Genomic DNA, 13236 nt, shown 5'->3' on the forward strand with positions numbered 1-13236 from the left:
CTTCTGACTTTCATTGTTGCTATGAGAAGTCAGGGGTTAATCTAACAGTCCTTTTTTCTCTCTTGCTCCTTTTATGAGGTTATCCTTGTGATCACATTCCTGCAGTTTCACTACTGTTAATCCAGATGTGTATTTCTATTTGTTTATCCTGGAGGCAATTGCTTGGGTTTCCTGAATCTGAGGACATATATGTCTCCTGTATTTCTGTTTGTTTGATAGATTTGACATGTTATCTTTTGTAAATTTAAGGTATACAGTGTGTTACTTTGATACATTTATATATTGTAATATAACTGCTATAGAAGCAATGTTTATCACATCACATCATTACAGTACAACATTATTGTTTATATCCCTCGTATGGTTCATCAGACCTCTATGGCCTATTTACTACTCATTACAAGTTTATACTCTTAAACACCATTAACCTTATCCTTCCCATCCCCCCTCTCCTAGTAACCACCATTTTACTTTGGTTTTTCATAGGTTTGACTTGTTTTAGGTTGCATATATAAATGATGTCATACAGTATTTGTCTTTCTCTATCTATGTCTCACTAAGCATAAGGTGCTAAATGTCCATCCACGTTGTCACAAACGACAAGAGATCCTTTTTTCTCATGGCTGAATAATATGTCATACACATTCATGTGTGTATGTATGTGTGTGTGTGTGTGTGTGTATATATATATATATATATATATATATATATGTTCTCTCTATATCATCTTGGAATTTTTTTGGTCACTCATGTGATATACATTCTGGTCCCAAAGTGATGTGAGTACAAGCTTATTGTTTTGAATTACCAGAGAGGATTTTCCCCCATTACACCCACGACTAAGGATGAGAAGCTTTTATCCTTACTGCTTCCTTTTGTGGAGCACTTTTTTTTTTCTTAAGTCACTGTTTGGAGTGTTACTCCTAGACTCTCCTGGCTTTATGTGCATGTATGTAAGGGGATAGAAGTTTTCTATTCCAGTCTTCTCTGCTCAACCCCAGATTTGGTCTTCTGTCCCTATTTAAGGCTCTTTAAACCCCAGTTCCAGGCCACCTAAGGGTTGGGTAGCAAACACTGGCTCCAGGGATCATCCATGCCTTGGCATTTGTAATTTCACATCATCTCTAGCTTCTGAGGAATTCCCTTACTTTCCCACCAATTCATTTAGGCATTGTGGGCAGGCGTGTGTGTGTGTGTTTGCGTGTGTGTGTGTGTGTGCATGTGTGAATGTTGCATTCCAGCATTTTTAGTTGCGCTGTATCAGGTGGAATTTCCATGATGTTTTGTCCTCTGCTCCCAGAACAGGAAGTACCCATTTATTCCTTCCTTGGTCCTTCCCTCCCTTCTCTCATGTCTGTACAGCCAGTTATTGCAGCACCATTTGTAGAATAGTGTGTTTCTCTCCCACTGGCCAATAATATAAATTATGACTAATATCAAAAGTTCCTATGTATTTGTGTTTGTTTTAGGTCTAGACTCTTTTCTGTTCTAATGGTCTATTTTGTTTACTGTACCTACACTGGTACCCTATTGCCTTCATTACAGTAACTTTAAAATAACCACAGTCACCCCTGAGCTGTGTTCTTTTACTTCAAGAGCTTCTTGGCTATTTTTGGCCCCAGGGCTTTTTTCTACAGATTTACTAATTTGTTAGCATAAACTCCTAGAATATCCTGGTGGGTTATTGACTGGGATTGTTTCAAATACATAAATATGGGATAATAAGTTCCTTGTGACATTAAATTTTCCTGTTCATAAATATGCCATATCTCTCATTCATTTAGACTAACTTTAATGTCTTCAATAAGATTTTATAATTTGGTTGTGCACATATTTTGTTAAGCTTATTACTAGGTGCATCAGTTTCATTAAAAAAAAATCATATTATTGAGGCACCCAGGTGGCTCAGTCCATTAAGTGTCTGCCTTTGGCTTAGGTCACGGTCTTGGGGTCCTGGGATTGAGCCCCGCATTGGGTTCCCTGCTCAGATGGGAGTCTGCATCTCCCTCTCCCTCTGTTGCTCCCCCTGCTTCTGCTCTGTCTCCCTCTCAAATGAATAAATAAAATATTAAATTTTTTTTTAAAATAAAAATTATACTATTAACTTTTCATTGTTGGTTATGGAAATGTAATTGATTTTTTTTTGTAATTGATTTTTTATGTTGATTTTTACCTCTAGCCACTTTGCTATTTTTAAATCAATTCTAATAATTTTTAGACTCCTCTCTTAAAGACTTTATTTTTAATTTTTAAAAGATTTTTTTAAAAGATCTTATTTATTTATTTGACAGACAGAGATCACAACTAGGCAGAGAAGCAGGCAGAGAGAGAGAAGGAAGGAGGCTCCCTGCTGAGCAGAGAGCCTGATGCAGAGCTCGATCCCTTGACCCTGGAATCATGAGCTGAGCCGAAGGCAGAGGCTTTAACCCACTGAGCCACCCAGGTGCCCCAGTTTTTTTAAGGTTTTAATTTTAAACAATCTCCACTCAATGTGGGGCTTGAACTCACAACTCTGAGCTCAAGAGTCGCATGCTCCATCAATGGAGCCAGCCAGGCACCCCAATAATTTTCAGATTCTTTTGACATTTTCTATGTAGGTCATCATATCATCTGTGAGAAATTACAGTTTAATTTCCTCCTTCTAATCTTTATTTTCTAATATTTTTTCTTATTTTATAGTTATGTTCTAAAATACAATGTTGATTAGAACCAGATATATTAGACATCTCTGTAATTCCTGATTTTAGAGAATCTAATGAGATTTTGTGTACTTTGGTACTCTGATTTAACAAAGTATCTGTATCTACAGATACCGTTTTTCCCGTGAATTCTGCAGTAGGACTTGTGTGGTCTTAAGTTCCCACTGTAAGAGGAAACTTTTATGATTGTTCTGGCTTATCCCACATAGTGGGTTCTTAGTACATTTTCCTCAAGGTCCCCTGAGGGGCCACCCTCACACCGTCCCCACTCTTATCCCAGAAAGAAGTGGGGGAAAAGCAGACCTGGCTCTCCCTGGGCCACGTTGTCTCCTCACACTCTATTAGAGTGTGGTAACAAAGCCAAGTAATGATGAGTTGAACATTAGGTTCTTTTTTTGAAAAGCTAGAGCTCTCATAAAACCATAAAAAAGCAGGGGGAAGAAGGGTTGAAGTTCTGTCTCTAGACTGTCTGATACGAAAGCACTGGCCACATGTAGCTACTGAGTATGTGAAATGTGGCTAACTGACTAAGAAACAGAATTTAATAATTTTAATTAAATTTAAGTTTAAAAATGTCTAGTCAGCCTGGCATTCAAACACTTCTAAATATGTTTGAAACAAGTTGCATATGAATATGCTTCTTCAATTATAAATTATTTATTTATTTAAATTAATTTAACTAACATACAGTGCATTATTAGCTTCAGAGGTAGAATCTAGTGATTCATCAGTTGCATATAATACCCAGTGCTCATTCCATCACCCAGTTATCCCATTTTTTCCACCGCCCCTCCAGCAACCCTCAGTTTGTTTCCTATAGTTAAGAGTATCTTATAGTGTGTCTCCCTCTCTGTTTTCTTTTCTTTTTTTTTAAAGACTTTATTTTTTTATTTGACAGATAGAGATCACAAGTAGGCAGAGAGACAGGCAGAGAGGAGGAAGCAGGCTCCCTGCGGAGCAGAGAGCCCGATGCGGGGCTCGATCCCAGGACCCTGGGATCATGACCTGAGCCAAAGGCAGAGGCTTTAACCCACTGAGCCACCCAGGCACCCCTCCCTCTCCGTTTTCATCTATTTTTCCCCTCCTTTCCCCTATTATCCTCTGTTTTGTTTTTAAAATTCCACATGTGAGTGAAATCATATATTTTTCTTTCTGTCATAATTCGCTTAGTATAATACTCTCTAGTTCTATCCACATCGTTGCAAGTGACAAGATTTCATTTTTGATGGCCAAGTAGTATTCCATTGTGTGTGTGTGTGTGTGTGTGTGTGTGTGTGTGTGTATACACCCCACATCATCTTTATCCACTCATCTGTTGATGGGCATCTGGGCTCTATCCATATATTTTGGCTATTGTGGACATTGTTGCTATAAACAATGGGGTGCAGGTGCCCCTTCAAATCATTATGTTTGTGTCTTTGGGGTAAATACCTAGTAGTGCCATTGCTGGGTCGTAGGGTAGCTCTACTTTCAACTTGTTGAGGAACCTCCATACTGTTTTGCAGAATGGCTGCACCAGCTTGCATTCCCACCAACAGTGTAGGAGGGTTCCCCTTTCTCCACATCCTCACCAACACCTGTTGTTTCCTGATTTGTTAATTTTAGCCATTCTGACTGGTGTGAGGTGATATCTCACTGTGGTTTTGATTTGTATTTTCCTGAAGCCAAGTGACATGAAACACTTTTTCTTGTGTCTGTTGGCCTTTTGTATGTCTTTGGAGGAATGTCTGTTCATGCCTTCTGCCCATTTCTTTTTTTTTTTTTTTTTAAGATTTTATTTATTTATTTGACACACAGAGAGAGATCACAAGTAGGCAGAGAGGCAGGCAGAGAGAGGGGGGGGGGGAGCAGGCTCCCCGCCAAACAGAGAGCCCGATGTGGGGCTCGATCCCGGGACTTTGAGATAAGGACCTGAGCTGAAGGCAGAGTTTTAACCCACTGAGCCACCCAGGCGCCCCACATTCTGCCCATTTCTTGATTGGATTATTTGTCCTTTGGGTGTTGAGTTTGATAAGTTCTTTATAGATTTTTGGATACTAGCCCTTTATCTGATATGCCATTTGCAAATATCTTCTCTCATTCTATTGGTTGTCTTCTGGTTTTGTTGACTGTTTCCTTTGCTGTGTAAAAGCTTTTCATCTTGATGAAGTCCCAATAGTTCATTTCTGCCTTCATTTTCCTTGCCTTTAGAGATGTGTCTAATAAGAAGTTGCTGCGGCCAAGGTCAAAGAGGTGGTTGCCTGTGTTCTCCTCTAGGATTTTGATGGATTCCTGTCTCACATTTAGGTCTTTCATGCATTTTGAGTCTATTTTTGTGTATGGTGTAAGAAAATGGTCCAATTTCATTCTTCTGCATGTGGCTTGTTCTCTGCCTTTATACAATCACCTCCCCAAGTCTCTCAACCTGAAAACCATCTCCTCCCCCTAGGAACCAATATTCTTTTCCTCAAGGGGAGGTTTTCCCCTCTTGGTCCCTTCCCATGTTCTGTAAAGCACAGGATTGTACCCAATGAGCACAGATATTCTCTGTTCAGCATCACAGTTTGGGAGGATGGATTCCAGTCATGCAGATTGGAATTCCTAATCAGAGGGATGCTCAGGCTGGCACCAATGAAAAAAGACATAGAACACAGACACTATTAATTTTCCTTGAAGACCATGCAGCCTAATCCAATGTAAAAGAAACAATATTTTTCCTATTAGCACATCCCATCCTTTAGACTCAGGAGGCACCCCCTTTTATGGTGCTGACAAGCAGTTGGGTCTTTCCTTTGAATTATCCAAATACATTATCCTTTTTCTTTGAATTATCCAAATACATTATACATTCTACATATTAGAAATATTTAAAAGGTGAAATGGGAAAAAAACGGCCATGGTAGAGACGTTGCCCAATTCATCCTTTCTACCATTTATACCTCCAGCCCCACCTCCACCTCACTATCAATTTTATGGACTTTTCAGGTTGTTTTCAATGTTAGATTAGCTGAGATAAGCATGACATCACAATGATTATTATTCAGTTTCTTTATATGGGTTCATTTAATTTTTCTAACAACTTAGTAATATGGACAATATCATTAACATTCCCATTTTACAGATGAGGCAACAGGGGAACATGGACAGGTTAAGGAACCCACCGAAGACCTCACACAGCCTATAAATCAAAGTTAGAATTCAAACCCCTCATATATCAAATCCTGGCTCTCCCAACATCTTTGTACAAGTATCTCTGAACACTTGTCCTACTATTTCACTTAACTACACTATTATAAGTGGGTACATTGGGTCAAGGGGTTTGTCCTTTTAATGTTTTGTTTTTTTCTTTGTAGATTAGACAAGCCAAAATGCCATTAGGTGCATTTGTGTTAATTTACATTCTCATTGTAAAGGCGTGAGATAACTGTATCCCCATTTGGATGACGCCGAGTAGCCGCAAAATTTAAATTTTCTCCTCAAGCTAACTGACGAAATACGGTTATCACTAATGTTTTAATTAGCAAATTTAGCTCTCAAAAGCTTAGGGACCCCTGGAGATACATTTGCCCAGAGCAAGGAGTCCTCCAATTCCTAAACCTTGTCTCCAGACGGCCGGCAGAGGGCGCAGGCCTAGAGGCGCCTCTCTCTCGTGGTCCTAACTGGCTTTCCAGGCACAGTGCGCACGCGCACATCTCTCTCCAGGTGTCCAGCTTTGTGCCTGACGGAGGTCTCCTCCGCTGCGCTCAGCGCGCAGTTTTCAACCCCAGCTGGTCTTCCGGGAAGAGTAGCGTGTTCCCTGGAGCTGGAGCGTCCCTGGGCCTCTGGGGCGAGAGGGTGTGGGGCGGGCCTCAAGGGGTCGGGCGGCGCGTCGGGCAGCCCACGCGGGCGGGGCGGGCGGGGCGCGACCGGCAAGGACTCGGGCGTTGGTCGCCGGTGGTGGGGCCGGAGCCGGGCGCGGAGCCCCTGACAGGACAGGTACGGAGGCGGCCACCCTGCCAACCGTCTCCTCCGCCGCCCCCCTGCGTGTTCGCTAGGTTCCCGGCGGCGGACGGGGGGCCCGGTGCTGGGCTGGGCTGGGCTGGGGCGCGGCATGGAGCCCGGTGTGCGGAGCGGGGACGGTAGGGGTGGGCCGCGGCGGGGTGGGCGCCTGCCTGATCCTGGGCCTGTCCGACCCACCTGCGCTCTTCCGCCTGGCCGTGTGCTCCCGGGGTCGGAGTGGTTGCGCTCCTGAATTCCTCCGCAGCGGCGGGGGTCTCCCTCCTTTCCTGAGGCACCCCTGAACCCATTCTGAGCCACAGGTTTCAGTGGGTACATGGTTAAGAAGTTTGTGTCAAGCGAAAAACAAAACAAAACAAAAAACCCAAATCCCATAGAGGACTCAAGCATGGGGACCTGGATAGGGGGTCTGGTATGTCTGTATCTCCCACTCCCGGGGACCGCCTTAACTGGCAGGATGACCCTTGAGAAGTCATCTTGCACATTCCGCTTGTCTTTAAGGCAGAACCACAGGTAAATCACACAGATGAGGAACTCCGGTGTTTTTAAAGAGACTATGATTTGGAAGCTTCCCCTCATGTGTTGCAGTGATGAGAACAGCAAGCCCACGTTGACCGTTTACTAAGCCAGTATGCTTAAGGTACCGAGAGTCCGAGAACTAGGAGGTGGAGAATGACATTCTTTACCTGGTGTCCAGCCAGAGCATGAGTCACGGGGTATATGTTAAAGGAGATTGCCGTAATTTTCTTTTTTTTCTTCCTTAAGGCATTTCGTGCTCAAATATGTTTAGAAACTTCATGGTTAAAGTTTTCTCTTCTGTGGAATAGTTCAGAGCCTTTATTATGCTCAAGATAGTTACCATGAATCTCACACGGGAAGTATGGTATGGAGAGTTTCACAGATTTGAATGGGGAATGCTGTTTTTCTTGGGTGCTGATTCTGTTTAACAGTTGAAGTAGTTTGGGAAATGCAATTCCAGATTGGGAAAATCAAGGTTTGTAAGGGGCAGTGTAGGTCAGTGCTTTTCAAACCTTAATGGTGCATACACCTGCCTGTCTTGGTTAAAGAACAGATTGCGGTTGGTTCTGCATTTCTAACAAGTATCCAGGTCCTTCTGCTGCTACGACTGCTGCTGCTGAGATCACACTTTGAATAGCAAGGGTATAAGTCACTGGATTGAAATTTAGAGACTGGGTTCTCCTTCCTGCTCTCTGATACAAACTTTGCTGCCTTGAGCCATCCCCTTGACCTGTCCAGGCTTATAAAATAGGAGGCCGGACTAGAAGAGCACTAAGGTTCCTTTCAGATCTAAAATGCTGTGATTCGAGTTCAGTTACCCTTTTGATAGTTGAAGTCCATCTAAAATATCCTTCCCAAATGGCCAGTTTGGGCTTGAACACTCCTAATAACGGGGAATTTACTACATTTCACCTTGATAGCTTAGTAAGGAAGTTTTTCAATTTTTTGTTGAAATGCATCTCTGCAACTTCTATCCTATTGGTCCCAGGTTCTCTTTGACAACTGAACAGGAAAATAAGTACAGTCCCCCTTCCAAAGGTGACTCTTAAAGTGTTAAATGATAGCTGTTCCCACCAAGTTTCCTCCACTGAATTACCCTTAATTCTTCCATGACGTTGTTTTAGATGCCTCTCTTAAATTCTGTCTTTCTGCAGGGAGTGTAGTGGGGCTTTGGCTGGCCTCTGAAGAATGGGTGGGGCTGGCAAGACTAAGGGAAAGCATCCTAAGCAGCTGACAGTGGTGCAGAGATGACACTGCATATGTCACAGGGAGGCCTGTTTGTTTAAAGTAAGAAATGGTGTGTCAGTGAAAGATTTGGGGCCAGGGGCTATCTGGGCAAAACAGTATTTTAGAGTGTGCCATATTCTTACTCTGGGATATAATGTGTGGCTGGAAATGGGGGGATGGGAGGAACCAGATGTGCTTCATGAATCAGTAGTAGAGGACCCAGGTTGGTGATAATAAGCATGCCTTCCATTTATGTATAAGGTTTTACAGATTACAGAACCTTCCACCGACACGATCTCATTTTATTTAATAATCCTGTGAGGTAGGCAGAGCAGCTGTTAACCCTGTTTCATAGATGAGGCTCCACAGAGGGAAAGTAGGTTGCCTCAATTCTCAAAGCTATTAAATGGCCAACCAAAGAGATGACAGTGGTAATGGAGAAGAAAAAAGGGATGCTGGGAGGTGGTACTAAGAAGTGGTGAGTTGGGCCTGACGTGAGGATACAAAGGAAAAGAACTTGTTAGGGAAGATTCAGAAGATGTGGGAGCATTGTGATACTGTTGACAACTTCCACTCTAGGTTTTACTCTGTCATCTCTGTTATGGGTTGGGAGGGATTGTAGTAGAGGATTCCCAGGCTCCTTGGCTTGTGTATAGCTATTAGTGGTACTGTCTTAGGGTCCTTTCCATTTTGGAGACTCTGGATTTGGCTTTCTATCATTTTTCTTTTCTTTTAAAATATTTATTTATTTACTTAACAGAGAGAGAGAGAGAGAGAGAGCGTGTACGTGCACAAGTAGGTGGAGTGGCAGGCAGAGGGAGAGGGAGAAGCGGGCTCCCCACTGAGGAAGGAGCCTGATGGGGGCTCGATCCCAGGACCCCAGGATCATGACCTGAGCCGAAGGTAGCCCCTTAACCCAGGTGCCCCTCATTTTTCTTTTCAAGTACAGGCTAGTACCAGTAGCACTTGGCTGATGGACAAATTGAGTGTCCCCACACTCCTACACATCCCCGGAGGGCTTCCCTTAAGCAAAGACTAGACCTTTGTCATCTCCAAAACCTCACTCAAGCTGTTTTCCCAGATCGGCATTTGCGATATAGCCTAGAAGCCTCTCTCTGAGTCCTTTCCCCATGGAAATATGTGAGAGTGAGAACCAGTGTCATTACCAAATTCCGTACCCTCCATTTTTAGTTTCTTAGGCTCCTGTCTGGAAAAGAAAGATCTACATCTGCTGGGATTCGTGTGTACATGTCTGTTAATTTCCTCTACGGTAATTTTCCAGTTACTCTGGAAAATTTGTCAGAGCCAGCTTATATTCCCAGAGCCTGGTATTGGTACAGGCTTGTATTTAACATTGAATGTCTTCTGTGTGCAGTGCTTAGGATACTGAAATAAATAAAAAACTCTCTTCCCTGGAAGCGTTCATGATGGGATAAGGGGGACAATATTTTAATAAAAATGTGATATTATAATAGAGATATGTCCAGAGTGCTGTGTGAGAACACAGGAAGGAATGACTAGCTCTGCATGGAGACATTGGGAATCTTCAGGACAAAGGTGGTAATTGAACTGAGCCTTGCTTATTAGGAAAAGGAATGGCCTTGGTGATTTTTGCAGCAGTTATAGAGGCATAACAGGGAAGGTAAGTATATCCATGTAGCTGGAATGTTAGAACTTTGAGTTCAGAGGAGAGGTGATCCTTGAGACTAGATATTCATAATGAGGCCAGGTTTTTAATGACCTGAAGTGCTGTGCTAAGGAGATTCAGTTTTATGGACAGAGAGGTAATATTGATTGTATTTTGGGAAGCTAACTGTGAAAGTAGACTAAGGGGAGAATTTAGATCAGGGACATCAGGAGACTCTTGTAATATAACATAGGCATAGTATAATGCTGAACTAAGGATTAGGTCAGTGGGGGTGGAAAGGAGATGAATCTGAGAGAGTAGAGACAGTCAACCTGATGTAATGATTAATGGGTTGTTGAGAACAAGAGAGGGAATTGTTAGGGATGACTCTGTTATCTGTTTTGGGTGGGTGGTGGTACCAGTAGAAAAGAGGGAATATAGAAGAGGAACATTTTTTGAGGGGAAGATACCAAGTGTCCTTTGAGTTATGTTGAACCTGGGGGGTGTCTGTGGTACTTAGCAGACAGGTGGAAGTGTGGGTCTGAGATTCAGAAGAGAGTCTGTGCCTGGGGCAGTAAGTGTAAGTGGGGGTTGATGCCATGGGAATGGATGAGCCCAGCTCTGCTTCTAGGAGGCTGAAGATATCAGAGGAGTCAAGAAGGATTGGTGTGCAAGGTACGAGAGAATGTTGCCTGGGGACCTAGGAGAGGAAAAAGTTCCAGAAGAGGAGCAGCAGCTTCAGCTGCTACAGGGAAGTCAAGAAGGATGAGCTTGGAAAATGCACCTTGAGACTGGACAGTTGGGAGATTGTGGTCACCAGGGCTCTTACGTTTTAAGTGTGAGCAGCTACTGAGAAGTGGTAGGGACAGGAGTGAGATTAAGCCAGATGGAGGAGTGGCTGGGAAAGGAGGAGAGAGAGGGTGTACTCACTTTGAATAGCCTGGCAGGGAAGGAAGGAAGAGAGGTGGTGGCATCTTGCGGAGGAGGCAGCAGAAACTAGAGACAGTTTTTCCTAGAATAGAAGTCTCGAGCATAGGTTACCAGATAATGTATAAGAGCGAGTAGAGAGGGTGCGTGCAGTTGAAGGGACAAGGGAAAAGATGATTGCTAAGTCAGATCCTCAGAGGAGGGTAGAAGGGTTGACCTGGAAAAGAAAGGGACATCATTTTCTTTGAAAGAGGAATGGCAGAAGAAAGGAAAGAATGTAGGAAGAAAGAGGCAGTGGTGGTAGCAGATATATCTAGACTTGCAAAGGAATTCTGCTCTAATAGGTTCAGGTTTTTTTCTTAGGAACTTTATCTGCTGAGGGGAGGTGTGGTGTGGGCTCAGATAGGAATTACCGAAGTAAGGGAGGTTTGAAATAACTGTCCAGAGGAAAGGGACAGAGATCAGACCTGAGATTCTCTCCAGGAGTGTTAAGTACCCTCAGAACAAGCCTCACACTGTAGGCCCCTCCTTCCTCTTTCTCCTAATAATAATGGCTGATGTTTATTGAGTGCTTCGTACCAGGCACTCTTCTGAGCGCTTTTCAGGCATTCTCACAACAGCTCTTTTAAAGGAATTGTTACAGTGTCGATTTTACACAAGAGGAAATGGAGGCATGGAGGATTACTTAGGGTTAGTAGTGCTTTGATGAGTCTCTTACCTCTGCAGAAGTGGCATTCCTTCCTCTGAGGCATCAGAGGAGGCAGAAATTGAATCCCAGCTCCAGGTTTCTGGACCTTGAGGGGCTGGGGTCCAGGGCTGCTACAGAGGGGGTCTTACCTGGCTGGTGTGTGGGCATGCTGGTGGCATGGGTGGGCAGAGTAGTGGGGTCAGTGTGGCTGCTGGCCTTTAATAGCCACGTCGGGAACTCTGAAGTCCGTGAATGACACTAGCGTTCCGACCAGAAGGACAAGTGACTGAGAATGCTTAGTCAAGTATTGAGGGCTGAGACTGTGTCACCCGAGACAGTGAATACTTAAAAAGGAATTGACCCCATCCAACCAGAAAAAGAGAATTTTTTTTCTGCCAGATACGGGAGTAGGCAGACTTATAACCTTACATAATAGCATAGATTATTAACACTCACTTTTTACGTTTTCCCCTTTGATATGATAGAATTTGCAGGTAAGGTACGCTTGAGTGAAGGGGGAAAATGGTGGGATGGCATGGACGGTAGAGAAACAGGCTTACCTTTTGCTGCTGCAGCTACTGGAGCATCATTTCCGTGTCCTTCCTCTTGTGGTTGCTATGGATACGCCTTTGCGTGGTGACTTGAGGAGATTGATTTCCATTACGATCAAATGATGACGTGGATTTAAAAAGAGAAAGGACAGAATGCTCTGCTTTTGGGGAGTGGCCGGTGAGCTGCCCAGAAGGCAGAGCCCAAGCACAGCCAAGGTGGCTGTGGCTTTGTTGGCTGCCTTGGCTTTTGCTGAAGTTGTGAAATGGTGCATCTCTCTCTTTAGAGCGCAGGCTCAGGGTTCCCTGTCTGCAGGGTCCTAGTGCCAGAGAACTGCTGGTTGATTCATGGGGAGGAACCAGCAGCAACTTCAGACAGGCTGTCAAGTAGGACTTCTGCTAGCATAGGGAAAGTTGCAGTTCTTGAATATGGGGCTGGGGGCTTCTCTGTACCTGGTGCTGTCCTGCAGAACTTCCTTTATTGTAGATAAGTGGGGAATATTGTGTAGATTTCCTTTCTGGCTCTTGGAGGTCTGGGCTTTTGGAGGTGGGCCTGGCAGTCATTGGGTATTGGGGGAAGGGGATACTTTGGGAGGAGATTGAGTTGCATTCAGAATGAGAGTGGGCTGCAGACATTTCTGGGGAAAACAAGGAGCTGGAAAGGTAAAGAAAGTCCTTCTAGGATTTAGGCCCTATCTGTATGAGATCTGTAAGGCAGATATTGGAGTAGGACTTTGGAGCAATGGGTTGTGTACCTGTCTTCTTTCTGGGTTCCTGTGTGTCTGAAACACAGGCTTCCATACTTCGAGGCCCATAGCTTCTCTTCCCCACTCAGTGAGCAAATAGCTCTTTTTTTCCTGATTCCTGAGGGACTTACATCCACACTTATCCCTTCCTAGTCTGAGGAAAATCTGAATCTTGCTAGTTACTATTGTGTTTCTTTTATCTTTGTAACCAAACTACTCTATACCCAGTGCCTGATATAGTTCAGTTCAAGTGTGTGGACCCTGCTATGAGACTACCTGG

At 43.7% G+C, this 13236-nt stretch overlaps 1 protein-coding gene across 1 annotated transcript in view; it reads left to right on the top strand.

Moving 5' to 3' along the window:
* The first annotated feature begins 6555 nt into the window (after positions 1-6555).
* The window catches only part of DCTN1 (dynactin subunit 1), a 29314-nt gene continuing 22633 nt past the window's right edge, over positions 6556-13236 (top strand). The window contains exon 1 of the mRNA XM_059405785.1: positions 6556-6653. The gene's annotated coding sequence lies outside the window, so the exon portion shown is untranslated. The remainder of the gene's footprint in view (positions 6654-13236) is intronic.

The sequence above is a fragment of the Mustela nigripes genome, chromosome 7 (assembly GCF_022355385.1).
Source record: "Mustela nigripes isolate SB6536 chromosome 7, MUSNIG.SB6536, whole genome shotgun sequence".
Taxonomy (NCBI): Eukaryota; Metazoa; Chordata; class Mammalia; order Carnivora; family Mustelidae; genus Mustela; species Mustela nigripes.